The sequence below is a fragment of the Tupaia chinensis genome, unplaced genomic scaffold (assembly GCF_000334495.1).
Source record: "Tupaia chinensis unplaced genomic scaffold, TupChi_1.0 Scaffold000290_1, whole genome shotgun sequence".
Taxonomy (NCBI): domain Eukaryota; kingdom Metazoa; phylum Chordata; class Mammalia; order Scandentia; family Tupaiidae; genus Tupaia; species Tupaia belangeri.
In genome coordinates this window covers 2,746,870-2,774,802 of record NW_006159775.1, presented here as the reverse complement: position 1 = coordinate 2,774,802, position 27,933 = coordinate 2,746,870, and the positions used below count along the sequence as shown (strand labels likewise).

At 35.9% G+C, this 27,933-nt stretch overlaps 1 protein-coding gene across 4 annotated transcripts in view; it reads right to left on the bottom strand.

Annotated features, from left to right (window-relative positions):
- NOL4 (nucleolar protein 4) overlaps nt 1-27,933 on the bottom strand; it is a 365,383-nt gene that overhangs the window by 177,103 nt on the left and 160,347 nt on the right. Inside the window, exon 1 of one of the 4 annotated variants that reach the window (XM_006150558.3) lies at nt 19,113-19,240. The exons of the other annotated variants lie outside the window; for them this stretch is intronic. The gene's annotated coding sequence lies outside the window, so the exon portion shown is untranslated. Of the gene's footprint in view, nt 1-19,112; nt 19,241-27,933 lie in introns of those variants that run through there. 4 annotated transcript variants of the gene reach the window in all.

The window sequence follows — 27,933 nt, the reverse complement described above, 5'->3', positions numbered from 1 at the left end:
TGAAATAACAAATACTGTGAGTCTTCAAATGTTTTAATTTACAATTTTCAAAATAAGTCATGTGAATAAGATAACACTTTTCCCATTTCAAAGAACTTGGTAAAGATAAAATGAAAAACTTGCTCAAGTCACATGGACAATGTCAAACAGGATCAGAAACAGGTTTTTCCCATTTCAACATCAAATTTCTGTCTGATCCTAATGCTCTACTTCAGTAGGACGCACATGTTTAGATACGGGGAGACAAAGAGTCTAAAAGAGACAGGTCATATATCATTTGAAGGAAGAAACGGAGTTAACTTTAGATTTAGGAGTCTCTTATGACAGTAATAAATTGAAAGATGTCATCTGAGATAATCTGTTTTACAGTACTTTATAAAATCAGGAATCACAGTTAATAACCTGCTACTGTCTTCTGCCCCCTGTAAGGAAGACCTTTTCCGACCCTTCTTCAATTAGCATAACCTGAACAGCCATGATGTTCTTATAAATGCAGATGATTTTTCAATATCATCATAATTATAAAAGTGCAGGCTGACCAATTATTTGATATATATAACTAAAGAAAACTCCATTCCATCGTCAAAGCTGAATAATACCATCTTGGAAAAACTGCTAAAGATAAGAATCAATAAGAGGAAAAAAAGGGCAGGAAAATAATTTGCAAATATGTGAGATTAAAAAAATTAGCATCAATATTAGAGGATATTGATTATTATAATCTTACTTTTGAAGAAGCATAATAATGTAGTTGTTAGTCTTCTATTTAAAAAAGTGATTTTCACAATCTAATTTATACTTCTTAGGAGTTCTGCAAAGTAAAATAGATAAGTATTATTTGCTTCATTTTACTAATGTGAAAAATGTTTGCCTCTCGCAAAGATCCTGTGATTCAACAAAAGTCGCACAGCTAATGAATGGCAAAGCTGCACTTACTGCCACTGTTACATTCCACTTCACAAATATCAGTAATAGTGGTATTAACATACTTAAATTCTTAAAGGATGGGAAGTCAGAAGAGTTGTTGACAAACTGTAAAACATTGTTATTTAGGTATTTGTTAAAAGACTAGTATCTGTCTAACAAAGGTCAAATTATTCTGACTCAGACAAAAAAGGTCTTAATAGATTCCTCTGTGAAATAACAAATACTGTGAGTCTTCAAATGTTTTAATTTACAATTTTCAAAATAAGTCATGTGAATAAGATAACACTTTTCCCATTTCAAAGAACTTGGTAAAGATAAAATGAAAAACTTGCTCAAGTCACATGGACAATGTCAAACAGGATCAGAAACAGGTTTTTCCCATTTCAACATCAAATTTCTGTCTGATCCTAATGCTCTACTTCAGTAGGACGCACATGTTTAGATACGGGGAGACAAAGAGTCTAAAAGAGACAGGTCATATATCATTTGAAGGAAGAAACGGAGTTAACTTTAGATTTAGGAGTCTCTTATGACAGTAATAAATTGAAAGATGTCATCTGAGATAATCTGTTTTACAGTACTTTATAAAATCAGGAATCACAGTTAATAACCTGCTACTGTCTTCTGCCCCCTGTAAGGAAGACCTTTTCCGACCCTTCTTCAATTAGCATAACCTGAACAGCCATGATGTTCTTATAAATGCAGATGATTTTTCAATATCATCATAATTATAAAAGTGCAGGCTGACCAATTATTTGATATATATAACTAAAGAAAACTCCATTCCATAGTCAAAGCTGAATAATACCATCTTGGAAAAACTGCTAAAGATAAGAATCAATAAGAGGAAAAAAAGGGCAGGAAAATAATTTGCAAATATGTGAGATTAAAAAAATTAGCATCAATATTAGAGGATATTGATTATTATAATCTTACTTTTGAAGAAGCATAATAATGTAGTTGTTAGTCTTCTATTTAAAAAAGTGATTTTCACAATCTAATTTATACTTCTTAGGAGTTCTGCAAAGTAAAATAGATAAGTATTATTTGCTTCATTTTACTAATGTGAAAAATGTTTGCCTCTCGCAAAGATCCTGTGATTCAACAAAAGTCGCACAGCTAATGAATGGCAAAGCTGCACTTACTGCCACTGTTACATTCCACACTCTTTCCCCTGTGCTATGTTGTCCCTCAAGGAAGGCAAGCTTCAGAAATGAATTGAGTACAGGAACCAGCAGATAGCGAAATGGTTACATTGCTGGACTTCCCTGTAGTTGATCACGGTTCAAGTTCTGGACTTGGCTGCTTAAACTAACACCAGGCGCATGAGCATGCATGCCCAAGATCCCGAGAAGAGAATGGAGGAGAAGGGATTGCAGTGTGGCCATCCTCCCTGGGGGGTGATTTCTCTCTTTCTGTCTCTCTGTCTCTCTGTCTTTCTGGCAAGCTCACGTGCCTTATAACAAAAATCTCTCCAAAAAAAAAAAAAAAAGAAAGAAAGGAAGAAAGAAAACAAAAAAAAAGAAAGGAATTGAGTACAGAAATAGAAGAATATAAAGAAAGTAAATTCAAGAGGAGGAAGAGGAGGATGAGAATGATGATAAAGACTGCTTGAAACAAACTGTAAGGTAGGTATTTGATGAAGAGTATTTATTAGGGTTGGGAATCATGAGATTAGAAATAAATAGCCTGGAAAGTGTCAAAAATAAAGTGAAAACTATTAAATGTTAGTATAAAGGGGACTAAAGAAGGAGAAATAAATACCCTCCAAGTTATCACCTCTTCCCTTTGATGAACAGGTCCACCTAATTATAAGCAGGGAGAAGAGAAGACTCCTTGGTCCAGAGCTAGCATTTTACTTTGGGTATAGTAAATATTCAACAAATGCCTAAAGAGGTAAATTGATGACTCCAACCCACCTTTATTCTATTCTCTAAGCTCACTGTTTTCATAGTACAAAACTTTGTATTATACACTAATTTCACACATGCAAGTAACATTTTCCCAAATGTTCATGTAAAGCATGAACTTTGCTTTTGAACTCCTTTGCCAAAAGTAGAATTTACGGGACCAGCAGTTGGTGTAATGGCTATGTTGTTGGACTCTCATGTAGTCGACCGTGATTCAAGTCCTGGACCCGGTGGCTTAAACTCATGCCAGATGCGTGTGCGTGCGTGCCCAAGATTCCGAGAGAAGAATGGAGAAGAAGGGATTGCGGCGTGGCCATCCCTCCTGGAGGGTGATTTCTCACTTTCTGTCTCTCTATCTTTCTGGCGAGCGCACGCGCCCTATAACAAAATACCTCTCACAAAAAAAAAAGGAGAATATACAGCAAGTTATCAAGTTCAATGCAATTTTCTAAAACTGTCAGTGGAAGGGAAAAAAAAGCATTTTTGTTTTTGTTGATGTCTCATTTGTCATACTAAAAAGACAGCGAAAAATCAATGTCAGACTGAAATTGATGGGGGAAGGGAGAACACAACTAAAAACTAAAAGAATTCCCAGATAATAAAATGATCTTTTTATTGTTAGTATTGGTGTATATGTCTATTCATATTTATATGTTTCTGTGATAATAAAACATTGAATTCTCCTTAAATCAAAATTACAAATGGTCTTAGTTGCCCATTAAAAAACAATCTAAGCTACTGTGCGACTGTATTCATATTTAAATGCTCTAAATTATACCAAAGTAAGAGTTTTTACAATGAGATCATTACTAATTAGCCAAGAGCTATTCAAAATATATTCTATCTCTCTGGCTGGTGGATGGTGGTGTGAGGCCCCCCCAAAATTATAAATGATAAACTTTTGTTTCCAATAAAAAAAAATCAAAACCCTTTGTTGTACTGTCTGAAATAATTCACCATAGTGTGTATTTGTTAATTTACCTGTCATCAACAAGAGCACATTGCCTAAAAGAAAGGTCTGATTTGGGACCAGCAGTTAGTGTAATGGCTATATGTCACTGGACTCCCATGTAGTCGACCACGGTTTGAGTCCCAGACCCGGTGGCTTAAACTCACACCAGATGCGTGTGTGTGCGTGCCCAAGATCCTGAGAGGAGAATGGAAGAGAAGGGATTGTGGTGTGGCCATCCCCCCCGGGGGTGATTTCTCATTTTCTTTCTCTCTGTCTCTCTCTCTCTGTCTTTCTGGTGAGTGCATGCGCCCTATAGCAAAAAACTCTCAAAAAAAAAAAAAAAGAAAAGAAAAAAAGAAAGGTCTGACTAGTGTGCAAAATGTTTTATGATAATTTTTGAAGTTGTAGTATTGCAATTGGAATTTATTTTGTCAATGTTTTTTGAATGAACTGAATACATTTTTTTAAAACTTCTTTGAATATGATTATTACAAATTAGCCAAGAGCTGCTCATAATATATTCTGTTTCTACCTAAGTTTCATGCTGCTACACCAATAACACATAAGCTTGGCTATCTACAAGATCTTTCTTTGGATGACAAATGGTATATTTTGTCTTGAAAATTCTTATCACTTGGCTTAAGCCAGGAAGGACACATTTACTGATCTTTGAATAGTCTGGTTCACCGTTGATGTCATCTTTCCAAGATTCTTCCAAGTTGTCTGTCCACACAACAGAACTGGACAAGATGATGAATTATATCCAGTGTATTATTTGAATATATGCATCGTTCTCAGTATGACCAGCTAGGCAAATTAACCTGCTAAAAAATTCCTGCATTCGTTACCATATGATCTCTTTAGGCCAAAACTGTCAACCTAGGCACCTATTGATAAGGCCATCAAACTATAAATCAAACCCTCCAAATGGAAAGGTGAATTAGGTCAACATGCTTTATTACAGATGGGTAGAATAATTTCTACTGTTATAAATTATATAAGATGAATATAGTTAATAACAATTTCCCATATATCTCAGAGTAACTAAAAGAGAGGATATTGAATGTTCCCAATACAAAGTACTGAAAAATGACTGATATGACAAATATATTAATCAGCCTGATTCAATCAAGGCTTACTATATTCTTGAACCAAAATCATTATCTCACAAATGTGTATAACTGTTATATGCCAATAAAAAAATTGGAAAAAAGAAAAGATTTCATCTCATGGAATTTGAACTGGTATCTTTCTCTTCATCATGTAACCCAGTGGTAACATCAAAATCACTTATGATCTTGTTAGAAACAGAATCACAAGCCTTTTCCCTGACCTAAAGATTTGGAGTATGCATTTAATAAGACTTCCAGAAGATTAACATGCATGATAAAATGTAAGAAGGCCAAACTACTAACCTGGTTAGTAGTTGCAGTTGAAGTAAAGGCCATAAGAATGTGTTGGGTGGGACCAGCAGTTAGCATAATGGCTATGTTGCTGGACTCCCACGTAGTCGACCACGGTTCGCGTCCCAGACCCAGTGGCTTAAAACTCACGCCGGATGTGTGTGAGAGGAGAATGGAGGAGAAGGGATTGCAGTGTGGCCATCCCCCCTGGGGGGTGATTTCTTGCTTTCTGTCTCTCTGTCTCTGTCTGTCTGGCGAGCACACATGCCCTATAGCAAAAACCTCTCCAAAAAAAAGAAAAAAGAATGTGTTGGATCGGAGAATTTACTGTGTCTGTGTGCAAGTAGAACTGAGCACAAAAATCGAGAATGGGGAAATAGGGGGAGAAGGAGAAAAGATACAGTGTAGAGGGACTCTGTCATAGACTTGCCTCACAAGGTGTTGGTATATACCATTCTGTTCTCAGCATAATTATTACTTATGTTCCCTTTGACTCTCAAAGGTATCCTGGTGTGGACATTAAATTACATAATAATGTGTAAAAATCTCAGTGAAGTGAAAATTAATTCATGGCCATCCTACACATACTATTTTTAGGTTCCCTAAATCGCTCTTTCCATTATTCTAATACATCATTTTACAAAAATTGACACCTCTCTTCTACCCTCACTATTTGAATTAAGAGACTACTGTTTAATTAGTCTCTACACTGTGTCATAAAAATAATTTTAAAGTATGTGCTGAGTACTTAACTATTATATATAATTCTCGAAGCAAGTCCAGGTTATCTAATATCATGAAGGCATATTCTATGATACTGATTGAAAGATTTCCTCAAAAGTATCATAGGTATCAAGGCCTATTTAACAATCAGAAGCAGTTGACTCCATAACTTCTTCACCAAGTGCCTTTCTAGGCTATGAGTTGATGTCTCCCAATTCATTTGGTGATGTGGCAAATACCAGTGATGGAAAGAATCCAACTCTGAAGACATAGAAACTCTATTTATAGGGTACTTTGTTCTATTTCTGTTTATTTCATAAATATTTAGATGCCTTGTAGATATGTGTTGAACATTATCATCTGAACAATGCCAAGACATAGTATCTTTAAATGTTATTGTTTAAATCATTTTAACTCCAAAAAGTGCCTTTCTCTTATAATCAACAGAATGCACTAACCAGTTTGCAATATAAAATATAGTGACAAAACCACCTCAAATAAACTAATAAACCAAATAAGAAAAAGTTTCACATCTTTTTTTCACATATAACTCACTTTGGCTATTGGACATGCTCTAAAGTAGTGCTAAGTGGTGTACTATGGGTAATTGCATGCCTCAAGTAATACATTATGTTCTAATTTTTATAGCATCCTGTCTTAAAGGCAAAGCAAAGCAATGGCCTAAATACAGTCCTAGTTTGCCTACAGTTTTGGATTTTACAAGAAGAAATCCTGCCAATTGTGTTCATAATGTTAAGTTTTTCTTTTTTTTCTTTTTAGAGATTTTTGCTATGGGCACATGCACTTGCTGGAGAGACAGAGAGACAAAAAGTGAGAAATTACCCCCCAGGGGTTATGGCTGCACCACAATCTCTTCTCCTCCATTTTCCTGTTGGGATTTGGGGCATGTATACATACACACATGTCTGGCTTGACTTTTAAGTTGTTGGGTCTGGGACTCAAACTGCAGTGGACTATGGGGGAGTCCAGCGACATGACCATTATGCTATCTACCAGTCCCATATAATGTTAATAATTTTTAAAAGCTTTGAATTTAAATTTATTCATGTTTGAATTAATATTATCTCTTCTAAGGATACATGTGAGAACAATGCATCCTAAGACAGTATACGCCAAGCTAAATATTTATAGAATAGTGAATACCAATTTTATTGCTTTTTCTTATGAATACAGAGAGGGGCTGGGAGTCAGCGATACAATGGGGCAAAAAGCACAATTCTTGTCAACAGAAATGGCTCAATAAATTATAAACAAAATACTCAGTATATGGATGGAAGGAAGGGAGGAGAGAAGGCAGGCAGGCATGGAGATGTAGGCACACACTCTCTGATAATCAGAAAGATAAAAATACTCTTTAAAAATGGAATATTGAAATAGTTCTTTGTTGATGATGTTTATATTGAGATAATTATTCTATAGCATTAGTTGATAAAGATTCTCAGATATGTAAATCAGAGCAGGTAAAAAAAGACAAAGATCAAGGGTGACAATAGGAAGAACCAGTCATAGCAAGGGAGGGGAAGGAGAGGAGAGGCGAATGAGTGAATGGGTTCAGCTGGGAAGACAGGAGAGAGAAAAGACAGGATGTCAAGGGGAAGCGAAAGAGAGAGAACACTGGCACTTATTTCAGGTTCAATAGCAAAATCACTTAGAAATGATTACTTAGTTTATATCGTGATTTCCTCAGAACCTTATTCTCTGAGAGATCAGGACTAGGTCACTTTTGGTTCCCTGTCCTGTCTAGCACAGAGCTCGTCCCTAACTGCAATGGTTTGAAAACGGCACGAAGAATTCAATCTGTATTTTCAAGCAGTCATGGGCAAGTAGTTTCTAAACCAAACGAGCAAAACAAAACAAAACAAACAAAAGAAAAAACAACCAACAACAAAAAACTGCAAAACTTAAAATGTAAAGAAGAAACACAAAATCCAAATAATCCACTTATTTATCACTAGATGTATAGACATGTGATTGCTTGGTTCCAGGTCCTGCATTTACCTTGACAGTAACCAGTAACTGAATTTTTTTTCCCCAGTTACTGAATTTTGGGGATCATTAATAGTCCATTAATTTCCCCTTGAACAGCCTGACCTCTCAGACATATATTCAGTTTTTTAAAAGTACAAAAAATATAGACATCAGAATATTAAAAGTGCACAATATATTATCATTATCTCATGCTTTTTCTGGAATTTGACCATTTTGGGTAATTTTTCCCCATTTATTGCCACACAATTCTGGGATGATAACACAGTAGCTAATATGAATCCTATTTTTAAATGAGAATAGAATAGGACCCAATTTTCTTGACATGCAGGCCACTGCTTTTCCGTTAGGGCTGGATAGCTCTTTTTTTCTGCACTCAAATTGGATATGCAGCATTAATTAGCAAGCTGAAAGCACTTTCGTTTTCACTTTTGGCTAGCAGACTCCAGTGAATCTCTAATTTACACATTTCAGCTCTGCAGACATTTGCAGACCAATATTTTAAGAACTCATCTTTCGTTTGGTTTAGCCTCCATTTCTGTATCTATAATGTTATGTAAAATGGGAATTTACTTGTCATTCAAGAAGAATCACGGCTGTAATTAATCAATGGTTTCAAAAAACATAACTGTGTGGTCAATCTCTTTCCATTTTTCTTTAGTCTGAAAATCGTTAGGTCTTTTGTAGTAACAACTAGTTTAAAAACAGTGACTTCAGCATATCGTTGGCAAAATGTTCTTCCCAAAAATGAATTTAAAATCATGATAAAAATGAAAAACATATATTCAAAGTCTTGGTGATAATTTACAAAAAGGATATGTATTCATTCACCTATCTCTATCTACCTACCTATCAAACAAATATATATTTTATCTATTTAGAAAAGTACATACCAAACTGTTATCAAAGGTTATTAGAAGTGCAGTGACTTGGATTGGAAAGTATGTGGTTCTCTTTGTTTAATTTTGTACTTTTGAAACTTTTTTATGACTGTATAAAATAATATGTAATATTTTATTAATAGTGTATTGGTGGTAAAAGCTATCCTAGTGAGGCTAAATGTTCCAATTATGCATCTATATTTTAAAACACTTATGCAATATATTATTAATATCTTGTATTACTTTATCAATTGCATTTCCAAATAAAACAACTTGCAAGGAAGTTTTTTTTTTAAAGGATTATTTTATTTAACGTTATATTGATTTGACCAGAGAGAGACAGAGTGAGAGAGAGAGACAGAAAGTGAGAAAGCAAGCCACCAGGTCCAGGACTTGAACTGCCGTCCGCCATGTGGGAGTCCAGTGCCCTTAACCACCACGCCACCTGCTGGCCCCACAAGGCAGGTTTTTAGCTCCTTAGTAAATAAGTGAAGGCACTACAGAGAAGGCGTGGTCTAAGATTTCCAGGGAAACATGTGTAATGCTGAAGACCACATGCTTCCCACTTCCCTATGCTGCAGGGCAGTGAACAATGAGTCTATTGTATAACTTAATGGAATCTCCTTATGTTTCTAGCTCAGGTATCATAAAGCATAAATGAAAAAAGCAATGTGAAATATAGTCCACTTAGAATTTAGCACAATCTCATGCCAAAACTGTTCATATAAATTGAATTTAAAATTATTATATATGTTAACTACTCTAATACATTTTTCTCTTTTATTATAAAATTAGTAAGATAGTTTTAGACTCTAGAAGGTTGAAGATGAGTACAGAGAACATGTTAAGTTTGTCAAGGGCCAGTCCAGACAGTTTTGTCTAATAACCAAAATTACTCTAAGATTTAAAAAAACAGAAAAGGAAAATATTTGTGAGACTATAAATTTAGTCTTTTATCACAGGTCAAATACCACATATTTTACTTCTAATTGCTAATTCTTCCAAATTGGGATCATTAAAATAAGAGTTACTATAATAACGTTATTATCATGTTAGCCCAAGCACTGTTATTTTTCTTGCTATTTTTAAAACTATGATATAAATTTTAAGAGAGAATGAGCTACAAAAAGAAAGAAAGAAAAAAAAAAGTCTTAGGGGTTAAGAAGAAATAAAGTTAAATCAGTTAAAATTCTAAGCTCTCAGGATCAGCAGATGACGTAGTGTTTATTTTGCTGACTCCCACACAACCAAATGTAATTCAAGTCCTGGACCTAGCGGCTCCAAAATCATGCCAGGCATACATGCATACAGCCCAAGATCCTGGGAGGAGAATGGAGAAGGAATTGCAGCATGGCCATACCCCCCTGGGGGTGATTTCTCACTTTCCCTCTCACTGTGTCTCTCTCTCTCTCTCTGGCAAGTTTACATACCCTAAGGTAAAAAACTCTTAAAAAATAAATTAAAATAAAAATTCTAAGCTCCAAAGAAATCTTAAGTGACAAACTTGGGGAAAATACTGTGAGGATTTATAACAACAACAACAAAAAATGAGCAGGAAAAAAATTAAATTCTTGGGCCTTTTCTCTCATTCCTCACTATGAAAAAATGGCAGCCAGAAGAAAACATTGAACATGAAGAAGATCCCTAATATCCTCTTGTGGCAGGTGTTAAGAGACGCACATGTCTCCTTCCTGATATGGAAAGAACACCATCCCTGGGGACCTTATTAGCTAAAGCAAAAAAGAAACTTGGTTATCACCCTTAAATTTCCTACATGCTTAAAGCAGTTTCTACAGAGAGGATATACAGGTGCAGCATTTTCTAATAAAACTATGCCTTCTGAGATTTTCTAAATGTCTAAACTTCTTTTAAGCATTAGAGACGCATTAAAAGTAGATTTTCTTTTTTTCTGTCCTTGCTTTTTATTTTTTTACCAATTAAGGTAACCATTATTAGAATGAGTTAGAAGGTACAGACAGTGTCAAACAAAGTTAATGTCTCATTCTCCTTTTAAAATCTACTTTGGTTTTCCCACAAATCATTGTATTTGCCATGTTGGAATGTTGATTATTGTTTTATAATAACATACATAGCTTTTATTAAAAGGAATGACCTAAAAGTGATTCTATCATAGACAACTTAATAATTTTTAAAGAGTTTTCTGTTGCATGAAGTTATGCAAGTAATTTGATAGTATAGCATCAGATAGCGATATAAAATTATACATAGACATGCATTTGGGAGCAAAAAAAAAATTAAGATCTTTTTCTATAGCGTGCAATGTTTTGAATATCCTGTAGTTCATTTTTATGTTTTGGCTCAATTATTGACCCTGCTGACTTACTTTAAGACTTGATTATAAACTTTACTTTTATTTTGGCTTCAATTTTCCTGTTCTCTATAAATAATTCAATCAAATCTATGAATGAAGGCTTCATTTTAAAAAAAAGTGAAAGCTTTCTTTCATAAATGAAAAGCTTTTCAATGATCTACCCCACTAACTCTCTTCCTCTCTTCAAATAAAGAGAAAAGTTGTCAGAAAACATGATGTTATTTTCTGAAGTTTAGAGGAATATATCCACCATTTTCTATCTTCATTTTAAGTTCCAATGGATTTATATAGAAGACCAAATGTTGTAAATGTTGACTATTGATCTTTCATCATCCCCAGACTTTCAGGAGAGTGTAGCAAGTATATTAATAGACTAAGTGCTTTTTAATCATCAGAAAAAAAGATGCAAGAAAAGGAAAGAAAATCCTGAGTAGTAATTAAGACTAGAATTAGCAGATGAATGATAGTAAGGCTAGTAAATGGCTCGTACCATTTATTAAACATATAGTAGTTAATGTTTGTAATTCTCAAAACAACCCTATGAAATAATTATTTCTGTATTTCAAATGAGAAAAAAATTCTTCTGCTACAGCCTTCCCAGATGATCACACACATACACACACACACACACACACACACACACACACACACACACATACATTGTGTCCCTACACTCTAGCTGTCAGCACTGTACCCTGTGCTAATCTTCATTGCTGCATTTCCACTCTTGTGAAATTGGCAGAATGACACCGTGGTTAAGAGCATGAGCTTTATAGTCAGAAAAACACAGTTTAAGAATCCAGTCTAGTCACTTAAAAACTATGTGTTTGGGGCATAATCTCTCCAAGTCTTAGTATCTGCATACAGAGACAGGGGCTGTTACAGTGCTTACATTACAGGACAATTATTACAATTAATTGTTTGCAGACATCTAACCTTGCACTTGGTCTATATCAAGGAAGGTGATATGAGGAGGGAGACAGCCTGTGACTCTCTCTGGATTCCTGGAGTGTGCTTAGGCAGAAGCAGGCCCATACTACAGGTTTATGAATGAATAAATAAATGGAGGGATGGATGGTTGGTTGAATACTCTGAATTGCAGGAATACTCTGAATTGCATTCTTTCTATTAAAGCTCCAATTATCATTTTCATTTTTCTCTTCCTGGGTAAACTAAGTTGCCCTGAAAGACCAGAGCATGAACAATGACCTATTTATTTATAACACAAGGAATATATATGTATTTGATTATATATGGAGATATCTAGGTAGGTAGATAGATACCCAAGGGGGGGGGAAACAGTAAAAAGCAATTGTTTCCTTATCACTACATCTCCATGTAGCATCCAAAAATGACTCTGCAATGCTTCTCTAAGAAATGATACTACTAGATGCAGAGTGAGCTGGAACCGTCCTTTGCTTATATCACTTTAAAAATATTCCTTGACCTTCCTAGGCATCAACTGCCTCCCTATGAAATCTGAGGCATAATATATTAGTAATTGCAAGTGTCTTGCAGTACTGGTATGGAAATTAAATAAAATAATCAGCATTACGTAACAATTAAAAGATATATTTTCTTTGACAAGGGTAACATATGCCCCCACTATTCCCTCTTTAGGGTGTCTTCTTGAAAACATATAGGTATAGGGACCAGCACATAGTGTAATGTTTATGCTGCTGGACTCCCATGTAGTTGACTGCCGTTTGAGTCACAGACCTGGCAGCTTCAAACTCACGCCAGGTGTGTATGCATGCATGCCAAAAATCCCAAAAAGAGAATGGAGAAGAAGGGATTGTGGTGTGCCCGTCCTTTCTGGGGTGGGAGGGGCTGATTTCACTCCTACTGTCTCTGTTTCTCTCTGTCTCTCCAGCATGCACACACACCTTATAGCAAAAATCTCTTCAGAAATAAAAGAAAAAGAATGAAATAAAAAATATATATAGGTACAAAAAAAGGCTCCAAATTTTGATTTTCCAATGCAAAACTGGAGATTTCTAACCCTTCAAACTATAAATATATACTTCCGAGTCAGTTCAGGGGTCTCTCTCATGAGATAAATAGGAGGCAATCACAGGCCAGCCATGGCTGGTGATCTCACGTTGCCAAGCTGATGGTTTGAGACCCAGACTCAGAGGCCTGCACGCAGGGTGAGTGTGCATGCCTGCCTAACGTCTCAAAAGGAGGGAGAAGGAATTTCAGCATGCCCATGCCCAATGGGGGGTGCTTTCTCCCTCTCTTTCTCTATCTCTCTCTGTCTAAAAGAGAACAAGAGAGACAATCACAGTCACATCTGTTTATAACTATCAAGGGGCTAGAGAAGTTATACATGTTCTTTCCTTTACTGTATAAATACGTCTGGAATTCTGTCCAGACTATGGTCATTTTTGAATCACCTCGCACACTTACTCTGTAATAATTTGTGTGCTCTCTTTCTCCCATATAGGTACAGACAGACGTTTTGTTGGCAGAATTGTATTATTTCTCCAACAAGTAAAAACTATAAAGGACCAAACAAATGGTAATTGTTGAGGCTGTTATTGTAATTATTATCATTTCAGGACTCCAGTAATAGAAAATTATGCCAATTATCCAGATAAAAAAGACAAACAAAATGCCTTTGTCCCTACTTAATTGGGTAATTTCTACAAAAGTGTTTTTCCCACAAATTCAGTTGAATATAGACTTTTTTCTTTTGTATTTTATTTATTTATATTAATTTAAGAGAATTTGTGCTATATAGCTTGTGTGGTTGTCGAGACAGAGAGACAGAAAGTGAGAAATCACCCCTCAGGTGGATGGTCATGCCACAATCCCTTCTCCTCCATTCTTCACTAGGGTTCCTGGGCATGCATGCACATGCACCTGGAATGAATTTGAAGTTGCTGGGTCTGGGACTTGAACTGCGATTGACTATGGGGGAGCCCAGCTACATAATCATTATGCCTTTTGTTGGTCCCACCCATATTATATTTATTTTTATCAAATATTGATGTAAAAAACAAAAATTCCCTAATTGAAAAGGATCAAATGTTAGAAATATCAGAGCTCAATAAATTAAAGGTAAACTGTTTTGGTCACATTAAAAAGTTGTATATTTCAGAGGAAAAATACACATCAAGTTTTCAGATATTTAATTGTTACATGCAAATATTAAAGTGGAAATAAAGTTTATAAAGTAGTTCAACAAATGCTAAAGATACTTGGAAATCTCATGCAATACTATGGCCTAAAACAAATCCCATTATACGTAAACTATGCAGTGTTATTTATTTATTTATTCATTTATTTATTTAAGTTTGCTCTAGGGCACATGTGCTCACCATAGAGACACACACACATGCACACACAGAGGGAAAGTGAGAAAGCAAGCCACCAGGCCTCAAACTGAGGTTGGCTACGTGGGAGTCCAGTGCATTAACCACTACACCACTTGCCAGCCCCAAGTGTTTGTTTTTTAAGACTTGAAGATTAAATTTAGGATGTTTAAAATCAAATTCATGGTTATCTCTCATTAACACCCTCTTTTCTTCACAAACCCCACCTTTCTGTTGACTTTCCCTGTGTCTACTGCTTACAAATGACACCTGTGAACTTGCAGGCTCAAAGGTACTTTAAGTTCTCTCTTCAGTAATTGGCTGAGTCTGTCTTTTGTGCTTTCTTTTATCACACTACCTACCACAGGATATTATAATTTTCTATTTATCAGTCATGCCCACCAGACTGAATTTTTTTTAAGTTTACTTATTTCTTCCATGAGAGAAGGAGACAGAGAGAGAGGGGCAACACCATCAGGGCCATTCTGTGATTCTGCCCACTAGGCAAGGTCAAGGGGACACTGCCCTGAGGGAGATCTTTGGGTCATAAGCCCAGAACCACCCCAAGTGGACTCAGCATTGGGAAGCACTGTGTTACTGCTGCACCAGTGCACTTGGCCAGGTTTTATTTTGGTTTTTGTTTTAATGAGAGTGTATGGAAGAAAGAGACAGGCATTTTTGACAGGATCTTGTCGATATCTTTCTGGTTCCCCAGCACCCCTGTCAGTTAGGACAAGAGACACACATTTCCATGGCTAGGTCAGAGAGTTTTCAATCAAACCCTGAACTTCATCATTTTCCTCTGTAATTCCTATTTTCTATCTTGTGTTATCTGGCAGAAGCCAAACAAATCTTGGCTGAATAACTTAATAAGTAAAATTCCATAGATTATACATCTGTGATTTCTTTCTAATCTAGTCCCTACTTTTAATTCTCAATGCTTCTATGCTAGTTAAGCTCTCTGTGCTAATCACTTCTCCTGACTATTGCCCATGCCACCTATTCATCCTACTACACAACAGCAGAATACATCTTCAGAGGACACTACTTACTCCTGGTTGACAAATGCCTACTGGCTCCCATCAGTCTTCAAAAGCATGTATTATTGAAGGTCATATTCCAGACTAACATTCTGGTCTTTCTATATCCTCCTTCTATTTACTGCTCTAGCTCTCTTCTGCACCCATCTGCTTACACATGACTCTAAGAAAACCAGTAAGTTTAGCATCTGACATATTTGTCCTGAGACATATGAAATTGAACTTATAGAATATAAAGAGGATATTTTTGTATCAGCTTAAATCTTGAAATTTAAGAAAGTAAAGAAAAATGGTTGCTATTTAACAGTTCTGCAAAGTGGCCTTTCGAACTTAATAATGTATTACAGAATTAAATCAAATATGGCCAAGTTGAATTTTAATTTGATTTTTAGAAACAAATACAAAGTACTGGTATCACAGTAATATTTTTTGTGCTGTACATTTTTATGTAGACTATCTTCTATAATACAGAAGTCAAATCACAAACATACTGGACAATTGTAGAAGCTGTGTTCAGTTTACATGGTAACTATCATGTCAACAAAGCATTAATGCTTCGTGTGTGTATATGGCTTATTCGTTGTTTCCTAGCAGATATTTGGGCTATGAATTTCCAGGGCCATTGCTTCCTCTCTCTCTCTCTTTCCTGTATTCTGATTTTCCATGTAAATGTTCAGCGCATTTCCAGATCACTTACGAATAGAACTTTTAAAAGATCTTAGTGACCTGAAGATTTTTATTCTTTAAATGACTCCTGGACTTTCCAAATGCATTCTAAACTCTGAGGGCAGTTCCAGAATGAGACAACTTCTTCTACTTCTTTCAAAGATTCTTGAAGCATTGCCTGTTTTATTTTTCCTCCATAGAGTGAGTACACTCAACAGAAAGACAGAGAGATAGAAAGTGAGAAATTACCCCCCAGGGAAAATGGCCATGCTGCAATCTCTTCTCCATTCTTGTCTTAGGATCTTGGGCATGCATACATGAGCCTGGTGTGAGTTTTAAGCTGTTGTATACAGGACTCAAACTAGGGTCAAGTGATGTAACCATGGGAGTTAAGTGATGTAACCATTACACCCTCTTCTGGTCTGCAATCATTGCCTTTTAAGAGATAATTAGGCTGTGAAGGACAATCTGGTCCCACTAAGCGATGACTTAGAAGAGGCCAAACCAAACTTCAGAGAGATGACAAATCCCCATCAGTTTTTGGCTTATAGACAACATTTTGCTCCAGGACAGTCACCACTACATTTTCAAAAGACACAAGTACAGAAACATTGTAATGAAAAGCCTAAGTAAAACAAGGTTTTGTTTTTGCTTTTTCAACTGTTTTGATTAAAGGCTAAATCCCTGACTTAACTTTCAAAAATTAGTTTCCAGTTATCTACCTATATACTTAATTCTGTTATCCACATAAATGGCGCCCATTTTTTTTCAGCCATTCTTCTTCTTTCCAAGTCTTGTTTTATTAATTTGGAGCCTAGCATTATTCAATGACCTTTAACTTTCAGTCTTTTCAGAGTAAGGTCATTGATTTCTATTATTTTTGCTAAGTCTATAGTGAGAGATGAACTACACTAATTTGTTTTCTGGGGAGGGAAAAGGCAGCAGATTTGTCTCTTTCTCTTTTTTAATTTTTAAGAGTCCTATCTTGATTTACTAATAGAAATCAGCAAACAGAGATTGCTGGAATAATCCGCAATCATTTACTGAGAGGGGCTCTCTGAACTGCTTTGTCCTACATCATTATAACCTGAATGCTATTAAGCTAAGTACAACCCATATGGGTTTGTGGGTACTTTCTAACATAGAAAGGGAATAATTTTACATAGTAAATCAATACGACTGTTCAAGTCTAAGACCTATGGTCTATTCTATCAATAAGTTTCTGAGAAAAGGAGTACATGTGGGATCTGTGCTGTTTTTGCTGCAATAGCCAAGTCTCTTCCATTCTGAGAAATTAAAACAGCACACTTCAAATGGCGATTACATATTTTCATGATAATGGGTAATATTTAACACATACTGTGATGTTAGTTGTAGTGTGAACTATATTAGTAACTTAAGTTTTGTATGGGGAGACAAGACCTAATTTCTGAATGCACGGTATAAATATATAGTCATGATCAAAACAATTGAAAGCATCATGAATGCAACATGATGCAATTTTCACTGTGAATATCTGAAATTTAAAAATATATACATATATGGTAATCTATACTAATATTACTAAAAATACAGATTACACATTAGTAGCACAATATGTAAAATTGACATATCTTGGAAAAATAAAAACTCTTTTCTTTTTTTATATGGATTAAAGACTTATTTGAAGTAATTCAGTTTTTGAAGAACTTGACATCTCCATAATGATGTTAATAGCAAACATTTAAAATTCATGACATGGCACCCAGCTTTTAAGATATATATAATGGCAAATATTCTCTTTCAATAATGTATAGTTTTTGAAAATCCCATTGGAAGTGTACAAGTGGCATGGTTCTTTTAAGGAGGTTATAATATGATGTAAAGGTATTCTGAAAGGAAGAATCATTTATTTAGCTATTGTATTTGGTGCTAGTGCTTCAACTTTTCAGCATGTAGCATGCGCAATGTGTAGATCTTTCAGGATTTTCTGTTGCTTGCTTCAAATGGATTTTGTTATGGGGAAATGTCTATGTGGGTTTGTAGGTTTTTTTCCCTTGATTTGTATTTATACCATTCTACAATTACTATGGAATATATATGTGCGTGTATATATATATATGTGTGTGTGTGTGTGTGTGTGTGTGTGTAGTGTGTGTGTGTGTGTGTGTGTGTATACACACACACACACACACACACACTACACACACACACACACACACACACACACATATATATATATACACGCACATATATATTCCATAGTAATTGTAGAATGGTATAAATACAAATCAAGGGAAAAAAACCTACAAACCCACATAGACATTTCCCCATAACAAAATCCATTTGAAGCAAGCAACAGAAAATCCTGAAAGATCTACACATTGCGCATGCTACATGCTGAAAAGTTGAAGCACTAGCACCAAATACAATAGCTAAATAAATGATTCTTCCTTTCAGAATACCTTTACATCATATTATAACCTCCTTAAAAGAACCATGCCACTTGTACACTTCCAATGGGATTTTCAAAAACTATACATTATTGAAAGAGAATATTTGCCATTCTAAAATGAAATGTCATCACTTTTAGTGTTGAAGAAATACAACTTGTTTAGACATTACAGGTTCTTTCATACATTTTCTATTTCTCTATGTAAATTAAAATGTAAATACACAAAAATTGATGGTAAATAAATTAAGTGCCCAAGTACATAATACATTATTATTATAATTATTTTGCTTATCCAATTTTGCCAAGCTTCAAGGATGTTGGATGGACATTTCAGAAGTATCAAAATATTTTCCTCAAGTTTCTGATCTGGTGAACCCTTCAAATACCAGCCAAACTAGGAAAACACTAGTATTCTCATCAGAGGGTCCTGCTATCATTCTACTGCTGCACGGGACAGTCTTGAACAGACTTAGACAAACCTCATTCATCAATATTCCACTCTGGAGGAGCTGACACTTACTGTGAATTCTGCTCTTCAACTTAAATACCAGTGTCTGTGGCAGGCCAATTCTATCATTGCAGATACAGCATCCCTCAGGCGAGGTCCAACCTTTCTCTCGAAGTGCACCCAGGGATTAGTCTGACTTCCCCTAAATTCTCTCCTCTGCACAGTAAGAGCTAATCTTTCCTGTATGAAGCAGGAGATGGTGTTGCTATGACAACAGAGCACATTCTAGCAGTGGGACTACTGAGATGAGCCTTCAAAGACTCGGGGAAACATGCACTCAGTCTTCCTCCAGGGCTATGGGCTCCTTCCTTTAGGATTTAACCCCCCAACAAGTTTACTGTCAGACTGGGTTGTCGATTATCTATGCATTTTGCTACAGGGAGATCACTGGTTAAGAACGTGGCTGGAAGATTACAGGATTATTTAATAAAAGTGCCATTCACAGGTATATTAAATTTCCAGTTGTAAATGCTCTCTATGGCTGTTTTAAAACACTGACTCTACTTAAATTTAAAGCATCCTATTTACTTTTAGTTTTCCTAAAATAATAATGCATTAAGAATGGCATTATCAAGGGGAAGCTTTATCTATTTTTTTTTGTTTGTATATCATCATCATTGTATCAACTTGAAGGTTAGATACAGTCGGTCACACACACACACACACACACACACACACACACACATCCATTTTCTTCCTCCAGCATCCATGTGTGGAGCCTTGAGGTTTCAGGGTGGGGGAGGGGGCATGCTAACAAAAGCGACTTCCTGCAGCCACATTTTGCATACATATATTAGCCAGAGAATAATCACAATAAGCACTAATCATTTAGAAAAATGATCATAAGTGGAATTTCAATGCCTATGCAACAGCAGAAGAGCTCTAGTATCAGGCCATATTGTATGCAGGCAGATTTTGCATGTTATTTTCACACACAGCAGTTAGATTTTTTTTTTTTTTGCAAAATACTAAACACATACATTATTGTATATTTTAAATAGTTGATCATGTATTTTAATAGTTCTGGTTACTATTCTGAATATTCGTTTTTCTTCAGAAACATTCCTGCAGTTCCAGCATTTCATTGGAAGGAAAGATAGAGGCAGGAAAAGTTTTTCTCTCCCAGCAGCAGAGGTTCAGTTTATTAAACCTTAGCAAGTCCTGTTTGCATCCAGGGAGTGATTCAAACCAGTCTTTTTACTCCTTGATTTCCCCATTATCTTTTCCGTTTCTCAAGCCTTTCTGTCAGGAGCGGCTGTTACTACTGTACACTACTACTCTTCCCCCTCTGGCTGTAATTACTGTCCTTTGTGGCTGAAGCAATAAAATCTACCTCATCTTCATCTACTCTTTCCAGTGAAAGGAAGATCAGAATTTTATGGATGTTACTGTCACTCAAGAGGTGAGGTAATCTGCAGGTTAGATGGATTCAAGGTCCTATTGGCCTTTAACAAAATCATCAAGCAATTACCTCTTGCTTATCACACTCTAATGTATTTGAAAAGGTCTAAAATATTAACTAGAATATTGATATTATACACAGTGCACATATTTCCATTAAGAACTTCTTATAAAATAGAAAGGGTATTTTAAAACTCTTTTAGATTGATCTTTTTGATTTCTATCACAGTAAAAATAAATTTCTGTTTAATGTGTGTCTTGGTGTCTCCAGGATATATATATATATATATATATATATCATCAATATATGCAGATTACTTTTTCCCTCGTGATCCTATTCCCAGAGCTTGTTCTGAAGATGTATTCTCATATTTCAAAAAGTTATAGCACCTGTTTTCATTATGTTCATTATTATCCAATTAGTAAAGGTTTTAAAGGGTTTTTTATTACCAAAAAATTTCACTCTTATCTTCAGGGAAATTGGATAAATGCCAAAACATGTAAACAACATATGGTTTACGTTCAGAATCAACCAACCAGACTTATTTCTTTTCTGAAGATTTCTTAGCTAAAAAGAAATGTTGAAATAATTTCCTGTTCTAATAGGTAATGTTTACCATCTGCTATTCCTTTAAGGCTGACTACCTAGAGACCAATCATATATATTTTCTAGCTTTAGTTTTCGCCAAGACAATATTATTTATTTAAAAAGTTTTTCAAGTGGGTCATGTTGAGTGTACCATAACTTTGATTTGAATTTTGAAAGTCATTTAAGACCAACTAAGATAATATGAATGCCAGAAATTATTACTGTAAGAAATTTGTGTTTTATAATTTTCTTCCATCTATCATTTTTATGAACCCCAATTTTCAACAAAATAATATGTCTGGTGTAACACCACATACTACAATAACATGTTTGTTTTAGGGGAAACAGGGACATGGAGAATAGGGGAAACAGCATTTTTTCTCAAAACCACTTTTTTGGGTTTTTTTTTTTTTTTGAGAGAGATTTTTTGCTACCATGGGCAGAGACAGAGACAGACAGAGACAGAAAGAGAGAAAGTGAAAAATCACCCCCCTCGGGACATGACCATATCACAATTCCTTCTCCTCCATTTTTCTCTCAGGATCTTGTGCACACATACACATGCACCTGACGTGAGTTTTAAACTGTCAGGTCTGGGACTTAAACAACAATCAACTAATTGGGAGTTGAATGAAACCATTATGCCATCTGCTGGTCCCTTAAAACCAATTTTGAAGATAAACTCCAGGGCAGTTATACAGAAAGAGACTGAGAGAACATATCTCATGAAAAGGAGAACAAAGAGTGTGCCAGGGCTAATTTTTTTCTAAGTAGCTACTTTTTTTTTTTTTTTTTTGTGTTTGTTATAAGGCCTGTGAAGTTGCCATTGAGGGGCAGAGCAAGAGAGAGAGAAAAAGAGAGAGCAAGTGAGAAGTAACCTCCCATAGAGAATGACCATGCTTGGTCATTCCCCTTCTGCTTCATTCCCCTCTTGGAATTTTGGGCGCACACACATATGCACCTGATATTTTTTTCAAGCACTGGGCCTGGGACTCAAACTCCAGAGTCAGCCATGTGGGAGCCAACCACCTCAATCTGTCTGCCATCTGTTGACTCAGAAACTACCTTTTATGAAAAGGCTTTAAAGACAGTCTCCAGAATTTAGCTGGAAATTAAGTATAGGCTCCAATAACAAACTGTGTTAGTAATCTCCATGTGCCTCAGTTTCCACACTATCAAAATGGAGAAAATAATAGTATTTATCACACAGAATTCTTACGAAAATGTAAGAAATAAATATATAAAGTTTCCACCTGGTATATAGAAAATAACTATGTAAGTGTTAGCTATTACTTATTAAAGACAGAGACTAAATATTATTCATCTTTGTTCTTCTTATTTCCAATACAATCTATGTTATAGGGTATGTGGATTGAAAAAATGTGGCATATGTACTCCATGGAATAATACTAGCCATAAAAAACAATGAGACCCTGACGTGTGACATGTGATACAATGTGGACAAATTTGGAAGACTTAAATGCTAAGCAAAGCAAGTAAGACTACCAAAGACAGACTTTGGATGTCCCTACTCAATATATTTCATATATCTGTGTTCTATAGCAGAAACTGTAAGATTGGAATATACAACAGCAGGGAGGGGGGACCAGTAGATGGCATAGTGGTTACATCGCTGAACTTCCACACGGCTGACTGCATATGGGAGTCCTGCACTTGGTGACTTGAAACTCATGGGCATGTGCTCATGTATACCCAAGATTCCAGGAGGAGAATGGAGAAAAAGGGACTATAGCAAGACTATCCTCCCCCAGGGAGGGGGTGACTTCTCACTTTCCCTGTTACTATGTCTGTCTCTCTCTCTCCAGTGAGTGCACAGCTGGGCTCTAAGGCAAAATCTCTAATAAATAAATAAATACATACATACATACATAAATAAATAATAAATAATAAATAAATAATAGCAAGGAGGGCAACTTGTAGATACTAGAGATAGAAAGGGAGTGCAATGGGTTTGGGTAATAAGGGGAAAGAGAAGGGGAATGGGGAAAAATATGTTTAATTGACAAAAAAGTGAAAAGTTATTTGCTGATGATAACATATATAGTAATGTCTTTGTCTTGACTGATATGCACTGCATTGATGCTGGGGAAAATGACATTGTACACTGTAAAGATGTACAGCCACAGAGTCTGACCATGTTTGGTGATATTGCCCTTGCTATTGGAAGAGAGTTAAAAAACTACCTAGAAGTCCTATTGAATACTCTCCAGCAGTCCTGGCAAGCTCAAGTGGATGAGTCAGGCTATGAAACTGAATCAGTTAAGGGAAGAAGGCTGCTTGGAAGCCTACTCTGGAATTGTCCAGGGATTGAAAGATGATCAGGAGAACACACACCCAGACATGATACTGGTACAACCCAGAATAAAATTTTTCTTTCATTGACCACATTGCAGGAGATGAGGATCATACAGACGGAAGAGTAGCTTATGCTGATGGACTGATCGGGGACTTATGTACAGCATTTGGGGAGAATATACTGAGATTAGTAGAAGCTAGGAAAATGATACATGAACTGTTACCTGAAGGATGGAAATTGAAAACTAGCAAAGCAAAGACCATTGCTACATGGGCAACAAAAAAATTGAGGAAGCTGAAGAACCAGGTCTGACCTGCTACTATTAGGATGATACCCTAAGACCCTCATTGGAAATCTCCAATCTTTTGAAAATCCTGGAAGTGAGACATGTGCATGGATGCTGAATGTTTGAGAATATGAGGACAAGTAAGTGAGGCTTGAAACCATACCACATTGACCATCCCACTGCAGCTGCAGCCACAGCCAACAGCAGCACTGTTAGTGAGTCGAGTAAGCATTGACTTCTTAGAAAACCATAAAATGGAAAGAAGAAAAACAAGGGATTCACTTAAGGGAAACAAACAAACAAAAAAGCACAAAAAAAGAAAACAAGCAAGCTATTTCTTCCCAGGAGAGGCTTGAACTAGCTTTTCTGTCTTGTGGCCAGTGCCAAGTAGAATGACTGGTTTGGGAGAACAGGAAGGACTCAGTTCAGCTGTGGTGCTTTGTTGTAAAAGTTAGCTTGGTTTATTATTGAGGAGAAAGATGGAGCCTTGATCTCCAGCCCACCTTCGCTGCACATTGGCCATATGGTACTGTGTGCTGGCTAAGAGGGGGATGAGGGATTTTATAGTCTGAGAATGAGTGTGTAAGTGAGGCGGTATCCACATTCTCTACTTCAAGTCATTGCAGTTTTTTTCCCCAGAAAATAGGGGGTTAAATAGGGAGTAAGATGTTGCGTGTCATAAAACTGACTGAGTTTCTATCTACTGATGCAGCACAAGAGATGCAAAGAAAATCAAAAGCGAGTGGGAACCAGCAGTTAGCGTAATGGCTATGTCACTGGACTCCCACGTAGTTGACCGCGGTTCGTGTCCCGGTCCTGGTAGCTTAAAACTCACGCCGGGCGCGTGTGCGTGCGTGCCCAAGATCCCGAGAGGAGAATGGAGGAGAAGGGATTGCGGCGTGACCATCCCCCCTGGGGGGTGATTTCTCGCTTTCTGTCTCTATGTCTCTCTCTGTCTGTCTGGCGAGCGCACGCGCCCTACAGTGAAAATCTCTCAAAAAAAAAAAAAGATTAAATGTAAATAATGAATGAAAAAAAGTATTTTTCATGTTATCTCTCTGACTTTAATACCTAATAAACTATGAGTAAGTAATGTCTAAGAATTCTAAAAATGATAAACAGCTCTACACAAGCTAATAATCATGAGTTTACAAAGTTCAATAAATAAGTATTCAAAAATGAATAAAGTTTAAATGTGTCCCCTTTTGCATACTAATTCTAAGAATTACTTGGTGAACAACAGCTAAAGACTATAACAAGTATAATTATCTTTGAATATGAACAGCAACATAATAACCTCTTTTAATTTACAAGAGAATGACTTATCATGTATTAGAAAATTTGCTTAGCACTTGCTTCAATAGCTACTGAGATGCAAAGTCTTAGATCACTGTACCTGTCTTCAGTGAGTTTACCATCTGTTGTAGGAAGGAGACATTCATTCAACACCTATTGTACATACCAGGTGCTTTTCTACATTCTGGGGATGTGACAGTAAACCAAATTAAGAGAAATGACTATTCTTGGATGTTTATTCCGCTAGAGCATTTGTGAGTGTGTGTGTGTGTGTGGGGGGGGGGATGGCGAGAGAGTTTAGGAACATCTTTTAAGTATAATATAATTGTTTGAGAGGAAAATAAGTCCAGATTGAGAAATAGGAAGCACAGTAGACACAGGGACGATACTTTAATTTTAAACAGATACATTTAGCACCAGTTGGTAAAGGCCATAGAAGAGCTACAAAAAATCGTGGCAGTTATGAAAGGGAGTGGCTAACCCATCCTAAGAAATATAGAAGAGAAGACCAAAAGATGGTGTAATGGTTACGTTGTTGGACTCCTGCGTGGTGGAACGTGGTTTGAGTCCTGGACCTGGTGGCTTAAAACTCAACTCAAGAACATGTACGTGTGTGCCCAAGATTCCTACAGAAGAATAGAAGAGAAGGAATTGCAGCATGACCATCCCCTCTGGGGGGCAATTTCACACTTTCTCTCTCACTGTCTCTGTCTCTCTCTTTCTCTGGCAAGCACAGACTCCCTACGGCAAAAGCCGCTTAAAAAAAATAGGGAGTAGTGAAATTCTAACTAGAAAATTTAAAAATACATATGAAAAATTACGATTTGTGTGTTAAATAAATAGTATTTTGTACCATTTAAATGATTTAAGTACCTAATAAAGTGAATAAATAATATCTAATACAAAACTATATCAGAGACAAATTAAAATTTGTCTAACAGATAATTACTACAGGTTTACAATGCTGAAAATATTGCTTTCAATTAAAAAACCAGTTATTGAAATAATATAATGATATAAAATAATAAATGGTTAATCCATAAAAGTAAATTCCTCTACTTTTGACACAACTTTCTTATTTTCCTAAAATTAAAAAATAAAGAAACAGTTGTAACTCTCATTTATTTCATATAACAAAATAAATTCCAAATAGGTTAAATATTTAAAATGTAAGAAATCTACAAATATACTATAAATTTAAGAGAGATTTAAAAAAATATAAATACAGAGGAAAACAAACTTTGGAATATCTGTCTGATATATGACATACTGCTTCATTCAGAAAGCTACAGATCTATTCTCACACTTCTAAATTATTTATTAAATAATCACGTCCAGCAGCAATCTTGTGACAGGTAGTAGAAATATAAAGAAAAACAAGATAGTTTTTACCATCTAGAAGTTTATGATCTAGCAGTAAAGATATACAAGTACACGTCTTTATCATTCAGAATGCTAATTATTTTGATAAAATTATGCACATAAAACTCTGAAATAATTTAGAGAGCAATTTGTCCTGGTACAGGAAGGTAGACATATGAAATCTGTTAACGAGCATGGTGATATTGCCACAACGGAAAAGATTGTAGTAGGTCAATGTTTCCACTGAGATTTACTGGAAAAGCTAATTTTTAAAAATATATGTTGGAAATAGGTTTGAAGGCATCAGACAGCTAAGAGGCAACCAGGATCTGAGAACCTGAAATCCCTGAGAGAAGGAAATCTGAGAAAGTGAACCAACATTCTATAAGCAGCTTTTTCCCTCAGGGCCAAAGTCAATTTTTGGTGAGGAAAGAGACCAAGAATATGAGTCTACATGGCTAACAGATAGAGAAAAGAGTACAAGTTTGGGAAATCATATAACACTAGGGAAAAATGGATTCCAAATGGACAATAGTAGCCACAGTGTGAGTAGTCACAATTACACAGAGAGGAGTGGCAGGAAGTGAGACTACCAGTTGATGGTTTGACTCTGAGAATTTTGTTTTTTGACTGCTTCAAACTTTATACTTTTCATGAGTAAAAGAGACAAAACTAGGACTAGTGTATTCTTAAATTGCACAGAGCAAAAGGCAAAGGAGATAAGAAGAGAATTATAGGGAAAAAAATGAGTAGTATTTGCTGTACTTTCAGTTTTAACCAAGTGCTAAAAATTGTCAGAGAGGAAGTGCTTTTGTAAGCAGTCCAGTCATTATAAGTTGGGGCTTCAAGTAAGTTAGACCCTATGACTGGGGGGAGCTAGGAGAAGGAGAAGGAAGCTACTTGTAAGAAATGAAATCTAGTGTTATGGTTTATCACCTTGTTTTTAAATATGGATCTTCCTTAAAAATTAATGGTTAGAGAGTTGGCAGGTGGCATAGTGGTTGAGGTGCTGGACTCTCACATGGTTGACTGCAGTTCAAGTCCTGGACCTGGAATCTTGCTTTTTCACTTTGCCTCTCTCTGTTTCCTCTGGTCAAATTGGAAAAGCAACAGCAAAAAAGATCCAAAAAATTCTAGTAGAAAGGAAATAATGAAGGAATCAGATCTGCAATGAAGCAGGCAAAATAACAACAGACATAGTAGAAATACAAAATATTATTAGAGGATACTATGAACATCTGTATGCCAAGAAACAAGACAATCTGGATGAGATGGACAAATTCCTGGACACATATAATCTACCAAGACTGAGCCAAGGAGGATATAGAAAGTCTGAATAGGCCCATAACAAGCCAAGAGATTGAATCGGTAATATATAACCTCCCAACAAAGAAAAGCCCTGGCCCTGATGGATTCACCTTTGAATTCTATAAAACTTTCAATAAAGAGTTAACCCCCATTCTGCTCAAGTTATTTCTAAAGATTTAGAAGGGTGAATCTCTCCCTAATTTATTCTATGAAGCCTCTATCACCCTTATCCTTAAAACAGATAAGGACAGGACAAGGAAGGAAAACTATAGAC